The following is a 16,801-nucleotide window of genomic DNA, read 5'->3' as shown; positions in this document are numbered from 1 at the left end:
TTCTCCAACTTTTTAAAATTTAGCACCCCAACCGGGGCGATACCGAATTTCTAGCCCTTAAAATATTTGTTTAAAATCTCTGCCATTTCCTTATTCCCCATTATAATTTCACCTGTCTCAACCTCTAAGGGACCAACACTTACTTTTGCTACTCTCTTCCTTTTTACTTACTTTTAGAAGCTCTTACAATCTGTTTTTATATTTCTTGCTAGTTTACTCTCATTCTATTTTCTCCCTTTTTATCATTTTTTGGTCATCGTTTGCTGGCTTCTAAAGCTCTCCCAGTCCTTAGGATTACTACTATTCTGCACAACATTATAAGCCTTTTCTTTTCATCTAATGCTACCCTTAACGTCATTAGTTAGCCACAAGGGATCACTTTACCCAAATTGCTACATTGCTGCATTGCCCTGACTTTTCTCATTAGATTTCTAACTTTCCTCTCACCTGACCTCTCCCCCCCACCTTTTAGTTTAAAGCTTAATCTACAACCCAAGTTTTTTGAATCGCCGGGACACTGGTCCCAGCCAGGTTTAACTGGAACCCGTCCCAACAGAACAGCTCCCTCTTTCCCCAGCGTTGATTCGAAACCCCTTCCTCCCACACCACTTGAGCCATGCTTTAAACTCTCTGATCTGCTTGTCCCTATGCCAATTTGCATATGGCTCAGGTAACAATCCAGAGATTATTACCTTTGAGATTCTGAGCTTTAATTTGGACCCTAGCTCCTCAAACTCTCTCAGCTGTACCTCATTCCTAGTTCTACCTATGTTGTTGGTTCCTCCCCCTCCCACTCCAAATTCTTCTCCAGCCACAAGGAGATATCCTTAACCCAGGCATCACAGCCTTTGGAACTCCTGGTCGCGGCTGCAGAGAATTGTATCTGAACAGAGAGAAGCAGGAGGAGCACGCATGTGGCTTTGCCAGGATATCCAGCTGTAGACTGCACCACCTTGACATGGGCAGCAGCAGTCTGGGCTGGCTGGATGACGTGCACTGGTGGAGTGCCAGCGGTGGGAGTAGGAATGCTGTCATCCTGAGAGAGGACAGCAGGTTCTTGCTCCACAGAGCCACTGCCACTCTCCCAGGGCAGCACCTCAGCATTCCTAGCCATCTGTTGGGGGACAGATTGCTGGAGTGCTGTGAAACCCTTCAAGTCCCTTTCCACACTTGTGAACCCAGCCACGATGGCAGCAGCATGAGCTTCCACTGCAGCACTGAGACGTTGGGTCGCTTCCGCCTGTGCTGCAATGGAAGTTGCGACATCACCCATCACACGCAGCATGATGGCTGGGTCCGCAAGGTCTCTCATGAAGTTGCCCATCATTTCCATCCTGGAAATCACGGGCTCCAAGCTCCGTGCAAAGCCCCGTGCAATGTTGGAGCCGGACTCCTCCACGCTCCTTGACATTGACAAGAGGCTCTCTGGTAGGCTTGCCATTGCACCTAGCATTTCTGTGTGCATGCCCATCACCCTTCTTCTGAAGGACGCCCCATCGAGATCATCGTCTGAGTCCTGTACTGCAGAACTCGTGCGCAAACTCGTCCTCCAGGGAGATGGCACTCGAGCTACCCTTTCCACCTGGCCTGGCTGCAACCCACTCGTGCCCAGTGCCTCACCACGTGCAGATCCTGGCTCTATACTACCCTCTAACGAATGCGCAGTGCCATTTTTGGAGCTGGTGACTGAGAATCAGATGCAGTGCTGGTGTGTCTTCTTCTCCTCTATCACTGTCATCCTCCATCACTTCGGCGACTGGCTGACCAGGTTGGAGATCTTGGGTATCTGAAAGGAGAAATGCACAAGGGTCGGGTTGTGGTGAGGGGAGGCAGGGAAAGCAAGATATCCATGTGTACTCCATCAGCAACTTGTAAGTGAGAAGAGATTGTGGGATGAGGGGGAAGTTGGGTGTGAGAAGAAGGATTAGGTATGAGCAAACTGTCATCAGCAATGCTTTCAACCTCACCGCTCACCACTGCCTCAGTGACGGCCCCTCCAATTATGTCCAGCACTGCTTCCTCCAGCTCTGACAGGTTCTGAAGTCTGGCTTCCCCTCCACCCATCTGCTGCTGCTCCCGGCGGTTGTGTGCCACCTTTGCCTGCAAGAGAAAGGGAAGTGTGTCAGTGAGCGTGGTGCAATGTGTTTGGGTGTTGTGCCTGCCATACAAGAATAGCTGACAGTGTGTGCAAGGTGTAAGATGTGGGTGTGAGTCTTGCAGCAATGGTAAGCATGTGAGTGAAGTGAAACTGTGATTGTGAGGTTTGAGCCACGATTGCTAGAGATTATTGGTAGTTGAGTGACGAGGGTGTGGTGCATTGAGCAGTGTGTGAGGCTAATGGTGTAGATGGTGGGAAATGGCATTTGATGATGCATTCACTCACCTTGACCAATCGTGTGAGGTCATTAAACTTGTTGCGGCACTGGATCCAGGTCCTGGGGACAACACTCGTCACACTGATGGCTTGAGCGATCTCCTCCCACAGCCTTCTGGCGTTCAGCCTTGAAAGCCTCCTGCCCCCTGCGGGTAGAGGACCTGACGGCATCTTTGTAACCCCCAGGACCAAGGCTTCCAGTGCCGCATCCGAAAATCTCCTTGCCCTTGCCCTTGGCTATTGGGCCACGGCTCTGTACACAATGACAATGAGGTGCTTCTGCAATAAAGCACCTCCCCCTTTAAGTAGTGCAGAGAGCCTAGGCCAAATTTTATTGGCCCGTAGACTGCAACTGATATTGACCCCCCTGTTCAGCGCTAAGCCAATCAGCAGCGCGATTAGCGCTGAGATCAGCACTGCAATATAATGAACAGGCAGCACGAATTTTGCCTGCTGTCTGCACCACTTTAAACGGGCACGGGCACATCGTGCTGCACGATGTCCATGACCATTTTCGGGCCTTATCCAATCGTGTTTTCATCCAGTCCGCTCAATGTAGACCATTTAACATTATTTAGCTGTTTCTGCAGGCAATTTTCAACATTTTAAACTTTTGAAACAGTGTTAATAGCTACTTCAGCCCAGGCAGATTGACAGTCTCGAACCGCGGGTCATATTTCATGCAGCTAAAATTTGCTCGACAACACTTCACAACTCATCAGTCAGCAGCTCCATCTCTGGCTCCCTGAAGCTTTGCATTTGCAGTAGTATTTTTCACAGCAATTTTGCACCACAACTTTTACTTAAAAGGTCGTGACACTAATTACTATTTGGTTAAGATCATTAACTAACTGGCTCATGACTAGAATTTAATTTATTGCAGTCCTGTTTAGAAAAACAAATTCAAATTGCAACAGCAAAATTCCTTGAATTTAGCAGAATCACGACTAACATGCTTCTACTACCCGCTAAGTGTAAAATCCAATCTTTGGTATACTTTTTGCTATGTATTGTTGCACACAAAAATGTACCATCATTTAAAATCACTCGAATCTGGAAAAGTGTATGTATTCATAGACATCAAAAAACAGTAAAAAGGTCCATCATACCAATATTCAGTGTCACTTTATTTCAACATTCAAAATGAACCTTTTTCCTTGGCCCCAGAACATCATTGATCTTTTTGTCATATTATTCAACATTTTAAAAATACATTTTACACCAGGGTGTCCAAATTATGGCCTATGACCCCACATGCAACCCACAAGGCCCAACAATCTGCTGTTAGTGTTGTTGTTACCAGCTGATTTTATATTATTCGGTGCGTCCTTTGTTCTGCACCCCCAGCCACTTTGGATATTTAAATTACAGAGTGGATTTACTTCAAGATATGCCTTTATTATTGTAGTACTCAATGGTGAGCAAGAACAACCGCCCCCCCCCCCCCCCAATAAGAGAGGTATATCTGGGTATCACTCACCCTATTATTTCAAACCTCTATAAGTAAATTGCTCTAATCTCCAAAAGAATTATTGTCCCCAGTGGAACTTTTCGGCTCATGCTGTTTGAAGTTTGGTGGTGCAGTGTATTAACTGTGCCACCAACTTCACACTTTAAAGACAGTGTCAGCACAACTCTTGCAATAGCCTTAAGGTCAAAATCAATTCAACTTAAAAATACATTCTAGAAAGAAAGGAAAAGTTGGAAATGGGACAATAGTTGGAGAGGATGAAAGGGTTGAGAGTAGGTTTTCTGAGGGAGAGAGTTGATGACAGTGGCTTTGAGCTAGAGAATAGGGACAAGTTAATAATGTCGGTGATAACGGGACTGAGAGAGGAAGATGACTGTCAGGATCTTGGATGGAAGTGGGTCAAGGGAGCAGATGTCAGGCTTCATGAAAGAAATACGTTTAATAATAGCAGGAGGAATGTAGGAGAGACTGGAGAAAGAGAGATATTTTATAAGTTTACTTCTGGAAGGTTAAACACTTAAGGGGGTGAAATTAGACCTTTTCCCCATTTTCCATCCAGAAAACAAGCGTAAAGAGGTCCAATTTAGGGGGCCAACCTTCCGTGCCCGCACAGTGTCTGAATCACATCCAGCACCATATTGGTTTGGGCAATGTAGCGGCGTCTCCGACACATCATCTAAATGGCCTTAACCTTCGAACTTTCACTCTTAGCACTTTCTCTGCTTATAGAGCATTCTCCAATGTTCTCTCTCAAACACCTTCTTAAACCATCTGCCTGAAAATTTTTTATTTCTTTCTCCCGTCTAAGGACTTTCTGAAAACTCTTTTCTGAAATTCGTGCATTAATCCACCCCTCGATAAAAGCATCAAAACAATAAAAAGCATTCATTTTTGAACTTTTACTGGGATAACTTTAACAGGAAATATGATCTATCTAACCATATAGGGGTTCTGTATTCATGGGAATGTCAAGTGAACCTCTTCCAGCGTTCCCTTTACAACTGTGTAACCTCTGATTCACTGTGAACAATGCCACAGATGACTGCTTAATTATTAATAAAATAGTATCCAAACATGACTTTTATAAATTTTGCAGTTTTGTTACTTTTTCAAAGTATAATGTGCTACTTTCATCTTGTTATTATTCTCCTGTTGCTATATACTGTACTCTGCATTAAAATCTGTAAAGCCAATTCTCTGTCGGCATTCAGAGGAACCTGGAAAATTTCATTTTATGTGAGTTTGATTGGCTTGGTGTTAACAGGTTGAAACGTGGTTGATTGAATTGGGCCCCTTTGCTGATAAATGTTATTTTATTTCTGAATGCACAAAGTGTCCATTGGAGGGCAGAAGAGCAACAGCACCTAGTCATTTAGAACAATAATGTGTGTGTGGTAAACCACTGTTATAGTTATCACTGTATATTGTTCTCACTGTTCTCACTGTCACATCACTACACGAGGTCGCCTCTTGTCGCACTGTTATACCTGGGCTGACCACCTCCGACTCCGCCCATTACCTGCCCAGGTATAAAGGTAGCTGACTGGCTAGTATTCCTCCCTGTTGGATCGGATCACCCACGAGGGTGGGCTCTGTTATTTAGCCAATAAAAACCTTCAGTTACGTTCTTAACTCGTCGCCTTTTATTGGACTAATTGATAGGCATATCAATTTTATTGACTAAATTTTAAAGATGTCTGATAATGAACAGCAACAGCAAGGAGCTCACCCAGCAGCACAGCAACAGCAGCCTCCAGACAACGGGCCACACCAGCCGGCTTGGCTGCAAGCCTTGAAACCACCATACCTGGATCTAAACCCACAGGCACCAAACTCAGCCAACGACTTCAAACACTGGCTGGACTGCTTCGAATCGTACCTGGAGGAAGCCGTCGTCCCTCAGAGATCCAAACTAAGAGTCCTGAAAGCCCAAGCGAGCCCGAGAGTATATACACTCATCCAGGACATGACTACGTACGACGACGCCATCAACCTACTGAAACAGCAGTACCGGAGCCCGGTAAACTACATGTACACTAGGCATCTCTTAAGATCTCGCCAGCAACAGCCAGGAGAATCGATAGCTGAATTTTCACGAGCGCTGAGACAACTCGGCAGGAACTGTGACTTTAAAGCGGTGACGGCTACTGCGAACATGGAAGACAATGTCCGCGACGCCTTGGTGAGAGGCCTACGTTCCGACTACACACGGCAAAGACTGCTTGAAGCTAAGGACATAGACCTGGACAAGGCCGAAGCCCTCGCCCTCACCCTAGAGGCCACCCAGCAAGACCAGGAAGCGTTTGCCAGGTACTATTCGCGACCCTGGGACTCGGGCCCGACCCCCACCCCACCACCCTTCACAGCGCTGCCCCCGGGACCTACCTCAGCGTCTGCATCACGGATCCGACCGGGCCCGCTAGCCCCGGTACCGGCCCCGACATCAGGCAACCCCGATCGGGCCGCTGGCTGCTTCTTTTGCGGCCAGGAGAAGCATCCGAGGTCGCGCTGCCCAGCCAAAAACTCGACCTGCAAAACCTGCCTCAAGAAAGGCCACTTCTCCAAGGCCTGCAGAAGCAAATCCTCAGAAGCCAGCAGTGCCTCATGCGAACCCTGGGGGCGGCCATCTTTGTGCGGGGCAGCCGAAGCCTGCAGAGCCTCATGGGAAAACCAGGGGCGGCCATCTTTGTGCGGGGCAGCCGAAGCCTGCAGAGCCTCATGGGAAAACCAGGGGTGGCCATCTTTGTGCGGGGCAGCTGAAGCCTGCAGAGCCTCATGGGAACAGCAGGGGCGGCCATCTTTGTGCGGGGCAAACGATTTAAACAGAGCCTCATGTGAACTACGGGGGCCGCCATCTTCGCCGCCATCTTGTCATGACAACGACGCGCTCATCTACACCCTAGCTTCCGTGACCCTGGATCAAGCCCGCCCGCACCACCTGGCCAGCTCAATGATGGACATCAAAGTCAACGGCCACGCCACGACCTGCCTGTTCGACAGCGGAAGCACGGAGAGCTTCATCCACCCAGACACGGTGAGCCACTACTCCCTCCCCGTCCTGCCAACGCGCAGCCGCATCTCGATGGCATCGAGGTCGCACGCCACAGACATCAGCGGCTACTGTGTCGTGACATTGTCGGTTAAAGGGACAGAGTATAAAAATTTTAAACTCCTCGTACTCCCCCAGCTGTGCGCTGCCGTCATACTAGGGCTGGACTTCCAATCCCACCTCCAAAGTGTAACCCTAGCATACGGTGGACCCCTCCCCCCACTCACAGTCGACAACCAGCGAAAGTTAAACCGCCCACCGCGTAACACCTGCAGCCTATCCACCCTCAAGGTACCGCCACCTTCCCTGTTCGCTAACCTCACCCCCGACTGCAAACCTGTCGCTACTAAGAGCAGGCGGTACAGCGCTGGGGACAGAGCCTTCATTAGCTCTGAGGTGCAGCGACTCCTGAAAGAGGGCATTATTGAGGGGAGCAGCAGCCCCTGGCGTGCCCAGGTGGTGGTAGTCAAGACCGGCGACAAAAATCGCCTGGTTATCGACTACAGCCAGACCATAAACAGATACACCCAGCTGGACGCATACCCCCTCCCCCGCATATCGGACATGGTCAATGAGATTGCACAATACCGCGTATTCTCGACCATCGACCTCAAGTCGGCCTACCACCAACTCCCCATCAGCCCGGAGGACAGCCAGTACACCGCCTTCGAGGCGAATGGCCGCCTCTACCAATTCCTTAGGGTCCCCTTTGGTGTCACCAACGGGGTCTCGGTTTTCCAACGGGAGATGGACCGGATGGTTGACCAGAACGGACTACAGGCCACTTTCCCCTATCTCGATAACGTCACCATCTGCGGCCGCAACCGGCAGGACCATGACGTGAATCTGGAGAAATTCCTCCGTACGGCCCAACGGCTGAACCTCACCTACAATAAGGAGAAATGCGTGTTTAACACAGCGCGCCTTGCCATCCTTGGCTGTGTAGTAGAGAACGGAGTCATCGGCCCCGACCCCGAAAGAATGCGCCCCCTCATGGAGCTACCCCTCCCCCACTGTCCAAAAGCACTTAGGAGAACCCTGGGGCTTTTCGCCTACTATGCCCAATGGGTACCCAATTATGCGGACAAAGCCAGACCCCTCCTGAAAACCACATCCTTCCCCCTCACGGAAGAGGCGTGCGCGGCCTTCTCCCTCATTAAGGGAGACATAGCCAAGGCCACAATGCACGCAGTGGATGAGTCAATCCCCTTCCAAGTGGAGAGCGATGCATCCGACTTCGCCCTAGCCGCTACCCTTAACCAGGAGGGTAGGCCGGTAGCCTTCTTCTCAAGGACCCTACAGGGCCCCGAGACCCGACACTCGTCGGTCGAGAAGGAAGCCTAGGCAATTGTGGAGGCAGTACGGCGCTGGAGGCACTACTTGGCAGGCAAACGATTTACCCTCCTCACCGACCAACGCTCGGTTGCCTTCATGTTTAATAACAAGCTGAGGGGCAAGATCAAGAACGACAAAATCTTGAGGTGGAGAATCGAGCTTTCCACCTATGATTATGAGATCTTGTACCGGCCCGGTAAACTGAACGACCCCCCTGATGCTCTTTCACGCATTACATGCGCCAGCGCGCAAAGTGATAGACTTCAGACCCTCCACAATGACCTCTGCCACCCCGGAGTCACCAGACTCTACCATTTCATTAAGGCCCGCAACCTGCCATACTCCATCGAGGAGGTCAGGACCATGACCAGGAACTGCCAGATCTGTGCTGAGTGCAAACCGCACTTCTATAAGCCGGACAGAGCAAGCCTGATCAAGGCCACCCGCCCCTTCGAGCGTCTGAGCATCGACTTCAAGGGGCCCCTACCGTCATCCGACCGTAATGTGTACTTCCACAACATCGTTGATGAGTACTCCCGTTTCCCCTTTGCCTTCCCCTGCCCAGACATGACCAGTAACACGGTCATTAAATGCCTGAACAAACTCTTCGCCTTGTTCGGGTTCCCGAACTATATACATAGTGACCGGGGCGCCTCCTTCATGAGCGAGGAACTCCGTCAGTTCCTATTGGAGAGGGGTATTGCAGCAAGCAGGACCACCAGCTACAACCCCCGAGGGAACGGCCAGGTGGAAAGAGAGAACGCGACGGTATGGAAGGCCACCCTCTTAGCCTTAAAGTCTAAGGGCCTCCCAACCTCCCACTGGCAAGAGGTCCTCCCGATTGCGCTGCACTCCATCCGGTCACTACTTTGCACTGCCATTAACACCACCCCCCATGCTCGAATGTTTGTCTTCCCCAGGAAGTCGACTACGGGAACCACCCTACCAACCTGGCTGACCTCTCCGGGACCCGTCTTGCTGCGAAAGCACGTGAGGGCCCATAAAACGGACCCCCTGGTCGAGAAGGTGAACCTCCTGCACGCCAACCCCCAGTACGCCTATGTGGCTTACCCAGACGGACGGGAGGACACTGTCTCCTTACGAGACCTCGCACCCTCACCCCCCCCTCCCAACCCCCCGAGTCCAGCCGAGGTAGACGGCATGCCGGAACCCCACGAGCCTTTGCCGACTACGCAGACACCAGCTTTAACACCGGATAATGTAACACCGCCGCTGCGACGATCGGAGAGGCTAACGAAGCCTCCGGACAGACTGACATACCAGAGCTGGTAATACACTTCACCCCGCCGGACTCTAATCTAAACAAGGGGTGAATGTGGTAAACCACTGTTATAGTTATCACTGTATATTGTTCTCACTGTTCTCACTGTCACATCACTACACGAGGTCGCCTCTTGTCGCACTGTTATACCTGGGCTGACCACCTCCGACTCCGCCCATTACCTGCCCAGGTATAAAGGTAGCTGACTGGCTAGTATTCCTCCCTGTTGGATCGGATCACCCACGAGGGTGGGCTCTGTTATTTAGCCAATAAAAACCTTCAGTTACGTTCTTAACTCGTCGCCTTTTATTGGACTAATTGATAGGCATATCAGTGTGTTTGGGGTTATTTTGGCTGGGAATTTCCTTGGAGCCTCTCCCACTCCGCCACCATGATTTAACCATAAGTGCGGCGGAAACCCCATTTACACACAGAACTAGGGTTTATGCAGCACTTCCAGCAGAGTTATGGTGGCGGAGCAGGAGCAGCTTCAAGGAAATTCCCAGCCTTTGAGTCATTTATAACTCTTAGGAATAACGGTTAAGATTGAATCCCTGAAAAAGGCAGGCAACATCATGATCTAGATGCTGCTTTTTAGGTCGTTTTATTACAATTTGACTTTTATAACTTTTCAAAGGGATTGTTTTCCATGTGTATGTGCATAAGTGATCACAAAAACAGACCAGCCAGTTGGTGTCCACGGATGGATGATGAGATGCTGTCAGATGCTGCGTGGAATGATAATTTAATTGATCTGTTTTCTGTCAGCTTGGACTCTTCTGAAGGGAGCTGAGACTGAGAGAAGACTTTGGGCTGGATTTTATCAATGGAGGCGAGTAGGAGGCGGGACTCCCACTTTTGGGGCTGTAGTCCCGCCTCCATCGAGTTGTGGCCAACTCACTCGATTTTCCTTTGATTGACCTTGTTGAGCCTGCCCAGCAGGTCAATTAAGGGCCACCCGGCAACAGGTGACGTCACAGACAGACATTTCATCTGTCAAGAGCTTTTGACAATCTGTACTCTAAGTTAATTCCTTCCTCTCAGGTTGATTTAGAAATCTCTCCAGAACAGAAAGCAGAGGCTGCAACTTTTGACAGCTCGCGGCCATTCTACTTTCTGTGCCGGTGAGATGAGAGACTCCCGAGACCTGAAGGAACGAAGCCTGCATTAGTAAGTAAAGGTAAGTAAAACTTATTTAAACACTTTACACACACCAAACACACTTACCTCTGCACTCATGCACCCATCACTCACCTGTACACCGGACATCTCGAACCCTCCAATTCCTTCAGCTCGACGGTCCGCCTCGCTAACTTGGCGTGGTTTGGAGCCGTCGGGCAGCCCACATTGCAGGGATAAAAATAGGGATTAGGCTAAAAACTGCCTGTTAACTACCTGCTAACAGGCAGTTAATTGGCACTAATCCCCTTCCCGCCTCGGGGAGGCGGCTCCCAGCACAGGTCGGGTACCCGCCTCCCGGGAAACGGGCATGGAGGCGGGTTGGGGGCGGGATGGGTACGTGCCCCCCCGATTTCATGATTTTAACACCCCACACACCTCCATTCCCGCCTCCACGGCCCTGGGAAATTTTAGCCCTTTAACTTCATACCCAGGAGCAGACGAGATTACTTCCCGGCCTATCAGAGGGTCAGAACCTCAAGTTTGCCTCCAGGTTTCTGTGGGAAATGAAAAAATTGAAGAAAAGGCTTCGAGCGAGCTCAGGACCAAATATGGGGCCATAAGAGAGGGAGACCTGTCCACTACTAGGCCCTTTTGCTCCAACAATGCTGTTAGCAGCCTTACCACCGGTCCCCCATCATCTATTGCCACCCCTCTTTTGCTGGTAGCTCAGATCGGTGATAGTTCAGGTAAGAGACAAGGAAATTTGTCAGTTCCCTGCTGGGGATGGGATGGAGGAAGATCCCAGCGGTGCTTGCGGGGGTGGAAATCAATCCTTCGTGACCCATTTTCCTCCATTTTCTGCCACTATACTGCCCAGTGTAGCAGAGGAAAATCCAGCCCTAGCTTTCTTCCAAAATGCTGTATAATTGTTTTTTGGTGTCCTCACCAAGCATATGCACAAATGTTGCAATTTATGAGGGAAAATCTTCACAGGTACTCAGTCTGCATATGCATGTCTTTAGGCAGTCACTCTGTAGTGAGTTTGTGTTTTAAATTCACCTTTTCATAACAGAGAATGGGGGAGAAATTCAGTATCGCCCCGTTTGGGGTGCAATTATCAGCCGGGCGCAAAGTTTAGCGCCTGGCACTAGTTATGGTCTCCGACTGCAAACTTGGCTTCTATCGCCCCTGGAGGTGATTGGAGCGCTAAATCAGGCGCTACACACCTCTCTTAAGGTGCTAACGTCGAGGAGCGAGGCGCTACCTCAAAGCGTTGGCGAAGCTCATGTGATGTCAGTCAGCAATGGAACACAGACACACTGGTGCCGGCCAGTTCTTAAAGGGGAGGGTCGATCTTGCTCTCCATCCACACCCTGCTCATTGCAGCCTTGAATCTCGGCCTGGAGAGGCTTGTACATCAAATCTGCTGGAAATAACAATGGAGAGGCCCAGAGAAAGAGCTCAGAGTGCAAGGAAGGTCAAATCAAAATGAACCTGCAAAGTGCTGCTCAGTACCCAAAGCTCCTTCACACAGCGTTGAATCTCTCCAGAAGTCTCTTTCTCTTTCAGAATGCGTGGTACAAAAATGTTGCAGACAAAAAAAGGCAGGAAGCGGTCGCCTTTAAATAGCGCTCCCCCAGTCCCTTCCCGACTACAAAACGCTCCCCTCAACCTGTCGTTGCTAGCGGCAGGCGGTAAGGCAGGGGGCGCAACTCAATATCCGGTCCGGGGCGCTACCGGGGTGTTGCGCACTCGATTGACATCATGATCTGCAGTGCAGGAGATCGTGGCAGTAGTGTTTAGTGCTGCCGCAAAATGTCTGGTCAATTTCGCGAGCGGCACAAACATCGCCACGCCTGGGCGCGAGTTGCTTTGCGCCCCATTAGCGCGCTCTTAGGGCGCTAACAGGAGGTGCAAAGCAACCGAATTTTTCCCCCAATGTTTTAAAATGATGGCGGATGTATATATTTTTTGTCTATAATTATTGATACACCCAAACAAAAGACAGAAAAAAGTTCGAGACCATTCCTCCCTCTACCAGTAGGTGTCCTAGTAAGGCTTCCATTCCATTGTACGAACTTTGGGCAAAATATAAGCAAATTGCTGAAATTAACGAATACCATTGCAACTTGTTATAGATGTAGGTTTTTTTTAGAAAGAAATGCAACTTTCCAAAACTGAATGTCAGTTTTGTAAAAGAATCTTTCAAGAAGATTTGTTAAAATTGTTTTAAAAGAAATCTTAATTACAGTTTCATTTTTTGTGCAAATCTGATGTTGTAGGTCAATAATACCATGGGGGGAAAATTCAGTTGGTTTGCGCCTCCCGTTAGCGCCTTAAGAGGGCGCTAATGGGGCGCAAAGCAACTAGCGCCCGGGCGCGGCGATGTTTGCGCTGCTCACGAAATTAACTAGACATTTTGCGGTGGTGCTAAACACTACCGCCACGATCTCCTGCGCTGGCAGATCGTGACGTCAGTCGAGTGTGCAACGTCCCGGTAGCGCCCCGGACTGGATATTGAGTGGCGCCCCCTGCCTTACCACCTGCCGCTAGCAACGACAGGTTGAGGGGAGCGTTTTGCAGTCAGAAAGGGAGTGGGGGAGCGCTATTTAAAGGCAACCGCTTCCTGCCTTTTTTTGTTGTTGACATTTTTACACCACGCATTCTGAGAGAGAGAGAGAGAGAGACTTCTGGAGAGATTCATAGAAACATAGAAGATAGGAGCAGGAGTAGGCCATTCGGCCCTTCGAGCCTGCTCCGCCATTCAATGAGATCATGGCTGATCATCCAAATTCAGTACCCTGTCCCTGCCTTCTCCCCATATCCCTTGATCCCTTTAGCCTTAAGAAATATATCCAACTCCTTTTTGAATATATTTAATGAACTGGCCTCCACTGCCCTCTGTGGCAGAGAATTCCACAGGTTCACCACTCTCTGGGTGAAGAAATTCCTCCTCATTTCAGTCCTAAATGGCTTACCCCTTATCCTTAGACTATGACCCCTGGTTCTGGACTCCCCGGCCATCATAAACATCCTTCCTGCATCTAGTCTGTCCAGGCCTGACAGAATTTTATAGGTTTCGATGAGATCCCCTCTCAATCTTCTAAACTCCAGTGAGTATAAGCCCAATCGACACAATCGCTCCTCATACGTCATTCCTGCCATCCCAGGTATCAGCCTGGTGAATCTTCGCTGCACTCCTTCCATGGCAAGAACGTCCTTCCTCAGGTAAGGCGACCAAAACTTCACAGAATACTCAAGGTGCGGTCTCACCAGGGCCCTGTACAACTGTAGCAAGACATCCTTGTTCCTGTACTCGAACCCTCTTGCTACGAAGGCCAACATACCATTTGCCTTCTTAACCGCCTGCTGCACCTGCATGCTTACCTTCAGCGACTGGTGCACAAGAACACCCAGGTCTCTTTGCACTTCCCCTTCTCCCAATCTATTGCCATTCAAATAATAATCTGCCTTCCTGTTTTTGCCACCAAAGTGGATAACCTCACATTTATCCACATTATAGTGCATTTGCCATGTTTCTGCCCAATCACCCAATCTGTCCAAATCGTACTGGAGTTTCTCGACATCCTCCTCACAGCTTACCCTCCCACCCAGCTTTGTGTTGTCTGCAAATTTGGAGATATTACATCCAATTCCCTCGTCCAGATCATTAATATATATTGTCAACAGCTGGGGTCCTAGGACCGATCCTTGCGGTACTCCACTAGTCACTGCCTGCCACTCGGAAAACGACCCGTTTATTCCAACTCTCTGCCTTCTGTCCGCCAACCAGTTCTCTATCCAAGTCAATACCTTGCCCCCAATCCCATGTGCCTTAATTTTGCACACTAATCTCTTATGTGGGACCTTATCGAAAGCCTTCTGAAAGCCCAAATACACCACATCCACTGGTTCTCCCTTATCTATTTTACCAGTTACATCCTCAAAAAATTCCAATAGATTAGTCAAGCATGATTTCCCTTTTGTAAATCCATGTTGACTTTGTCCGATCCTGTCACTGCTTACCAAGTGCTCTGCTATTACATCTTTTATAATAGATTCTAGCATTTTCCCCACTACCGATGTCAGGCTTACCGGTCTATAATTCCCTGCTTTTTCTCTACCACCTTTTTTGAATAGTGGGGTAACATTAGCTACCCTCCAATCCATGGGTACTGTTCCAGAGTCTATCGAGTTCTGGAAGATGACCAGCAATGCATCTACTATTTCTAGGGCCACTTCCTTAAGTACCCTGGGATGTAGATTATCAGGCCCTGGGGATTTATTGGCCTTCAGTCCCATCAATTTTCCTAACACCATTTCCCTACAAATACTGATTTCTTTCAGTTCCACCCTTTCATCAGGCCCTATGTTCCCCGGCATCTCTGGGAGGTTATTTGTGTCCGCCTTTGTGAAGACAGAACCAAAGTATGAATTTAGTTGTTCTGCCATTTCTTTGTTTCCCATTATAAATTCCCCTGATTCTGACTGCAAGGGACCTACGCTTGACTTCACCAATCTTTTTCTCTTCACATATCTATCAAAGCTTTTACAGTCAGTTTTTATGTTCCCTGATAGTTTGCTCTCATATTCTATTTTCCCTTTCTTAATTAATCCCTTTGTCCTCCTTTGTTGAATCCTAAACTGCTCCCAATCCTCAGGATTATTGCTTTTTCTGGCCAATTTATATGTCGTCTCCTTGGATCTTATGCTATCCCTAATTTCCCTTGTTAGCCACGGCTGAGTCACTTTTTTGTTTTATTGTTATGCCAAACTGGGATGAACAAATCCTGTAGCTCATCCATTCGGTCTTTGAATGTTTGCCATTGCCTATCCACCGTCAACCCTTTGAGTGCCATTCCCCAATCAATCCTACCCAACTTGCTCCTCAGACCATCGTAGTTTCCTTTATTTAAATTGAGGACCCTAGTTTCTGAGTCAACTACTTCAGTCTCCATCTTAATGAAGAATTTGACCATATTATGATCGCTCAGACCCAAGGGGCCTCGTACAACAAGATTGCTAATTAATCCTTTCTCATTACATAATACCCAGTCTAAGATGGCCTGATCTCTGGTTGGTTCCTCAACATATTGGTCCAGGAAACCATCCGCTGTGTGAAGGAGTTTTGGGTACTGAGCAGCACTTTGCAGGTTCATTTTGATTTGTCCTTCCTTGCATCGATTTAGAAGAGAACGTGGGGGCTGCACTCTGAGCTCTTTCCCTGGGCCTCTCCATTGTTCTTTCCAGCAGATTTAATGTACAGGTCTCTCTAGGCCGAGATTCAAGGCTGCAATGAGTAGGATGTGGATGGAGAGCAAGATCGACCCTCCCCTTTAAGAACTGGCCGGTGCCAGTGTGTCTGTGTTCCATTGCTGTCTGACATCACATGAGCTTCGCCAGCGCTCTGAGGTAGCGCCTCGCTCCTCGGCCTTTGCGTCTTAAGAGAGGTGTGTAGCACCGGATTTAGCGCTCCAATTAACTCCAGGGGCGATAAAAGCCAAGTTTGCAGTTGGAGGTGATAATTAGCACCAGGCGCTAAACTTTGCGCATGGCCGATAATCGCGACCCAAACAGGGCGATACCGAATTTTTCCCCCCATATCCTGTAACATAGCTGATTGGTCCATTCTAACCATATGACTATAGAAACTGATCAGATCCCTACAAGAACAAATAAGGCAGCATTTGTTTCCCAATTTTATTTTAAACTTTATGGCCTAGAAATTCAGTTGTTTGCGCCAGCGGTTAGCGCCTAAAGAGACCGAGAATTGGGGCGTTACCCAATGTTGGGGCGGGCGCAATGAAGATAGCGACAACTCCCATGTTGACTATACATTTAACGCCTGCGCTAAGTGTTTGCGCGCGCCCGCGAGCGCAAGCAGATCATGACGTCATTTCAGTGTGCAACGCCTTTTAGGGGCGCCTGAGCGGATATTGGGTGGCGCCCGGAGCCTTTACGCCTAGCGCTATTAGTGACAGTTCGAAGGAGCGTTAGCAGGCCCTTCTCGGAGTCGGGGGGCGCTATTTAAAGGGGACAGCTCTAGTATAGAAGCTTCAGCCACTTGGCCTGTTCATTGCGATCGTTGGTGGAGAGAGTTGGTGAGCTACTGTGGAGCAGAGTTTTTGGAATTTAGCATTAGAGTACTTGGGACCCTCAAACCTGTCC

General features: G+C 49.0%; 1 pseudogene; it reads right to left on the bottom strand.

The window, feature by feature from the left end:
• LOC147124134 (uncharacterized) overlaps positions 1-16,801 on the bottom strand; it is a 132,371-nt pseudogene that overhangs the window by 19,306 nt on the left and 96,264 nt on the right.

Source organism: Somniosus microcephalus, chromosome 1 (genome assembly GCF_052327205.1).
Source record: "Somniosus microcephalus isolate GS21.2 chromosome 1, FLI_Smic_1.0, whole genome shotgun sequence".
Lineage (NCBI taxonomy): Eukaryota > Metazoa > Chordata > Chondrichthyes > Squaliformes > Somniosidae > Somniosus > Somniosus microcephalus.
Note: the sequence above shows the minus strand (reverse complement) of the source record. Positions and strands in the feature narration are given on the sequence as shown.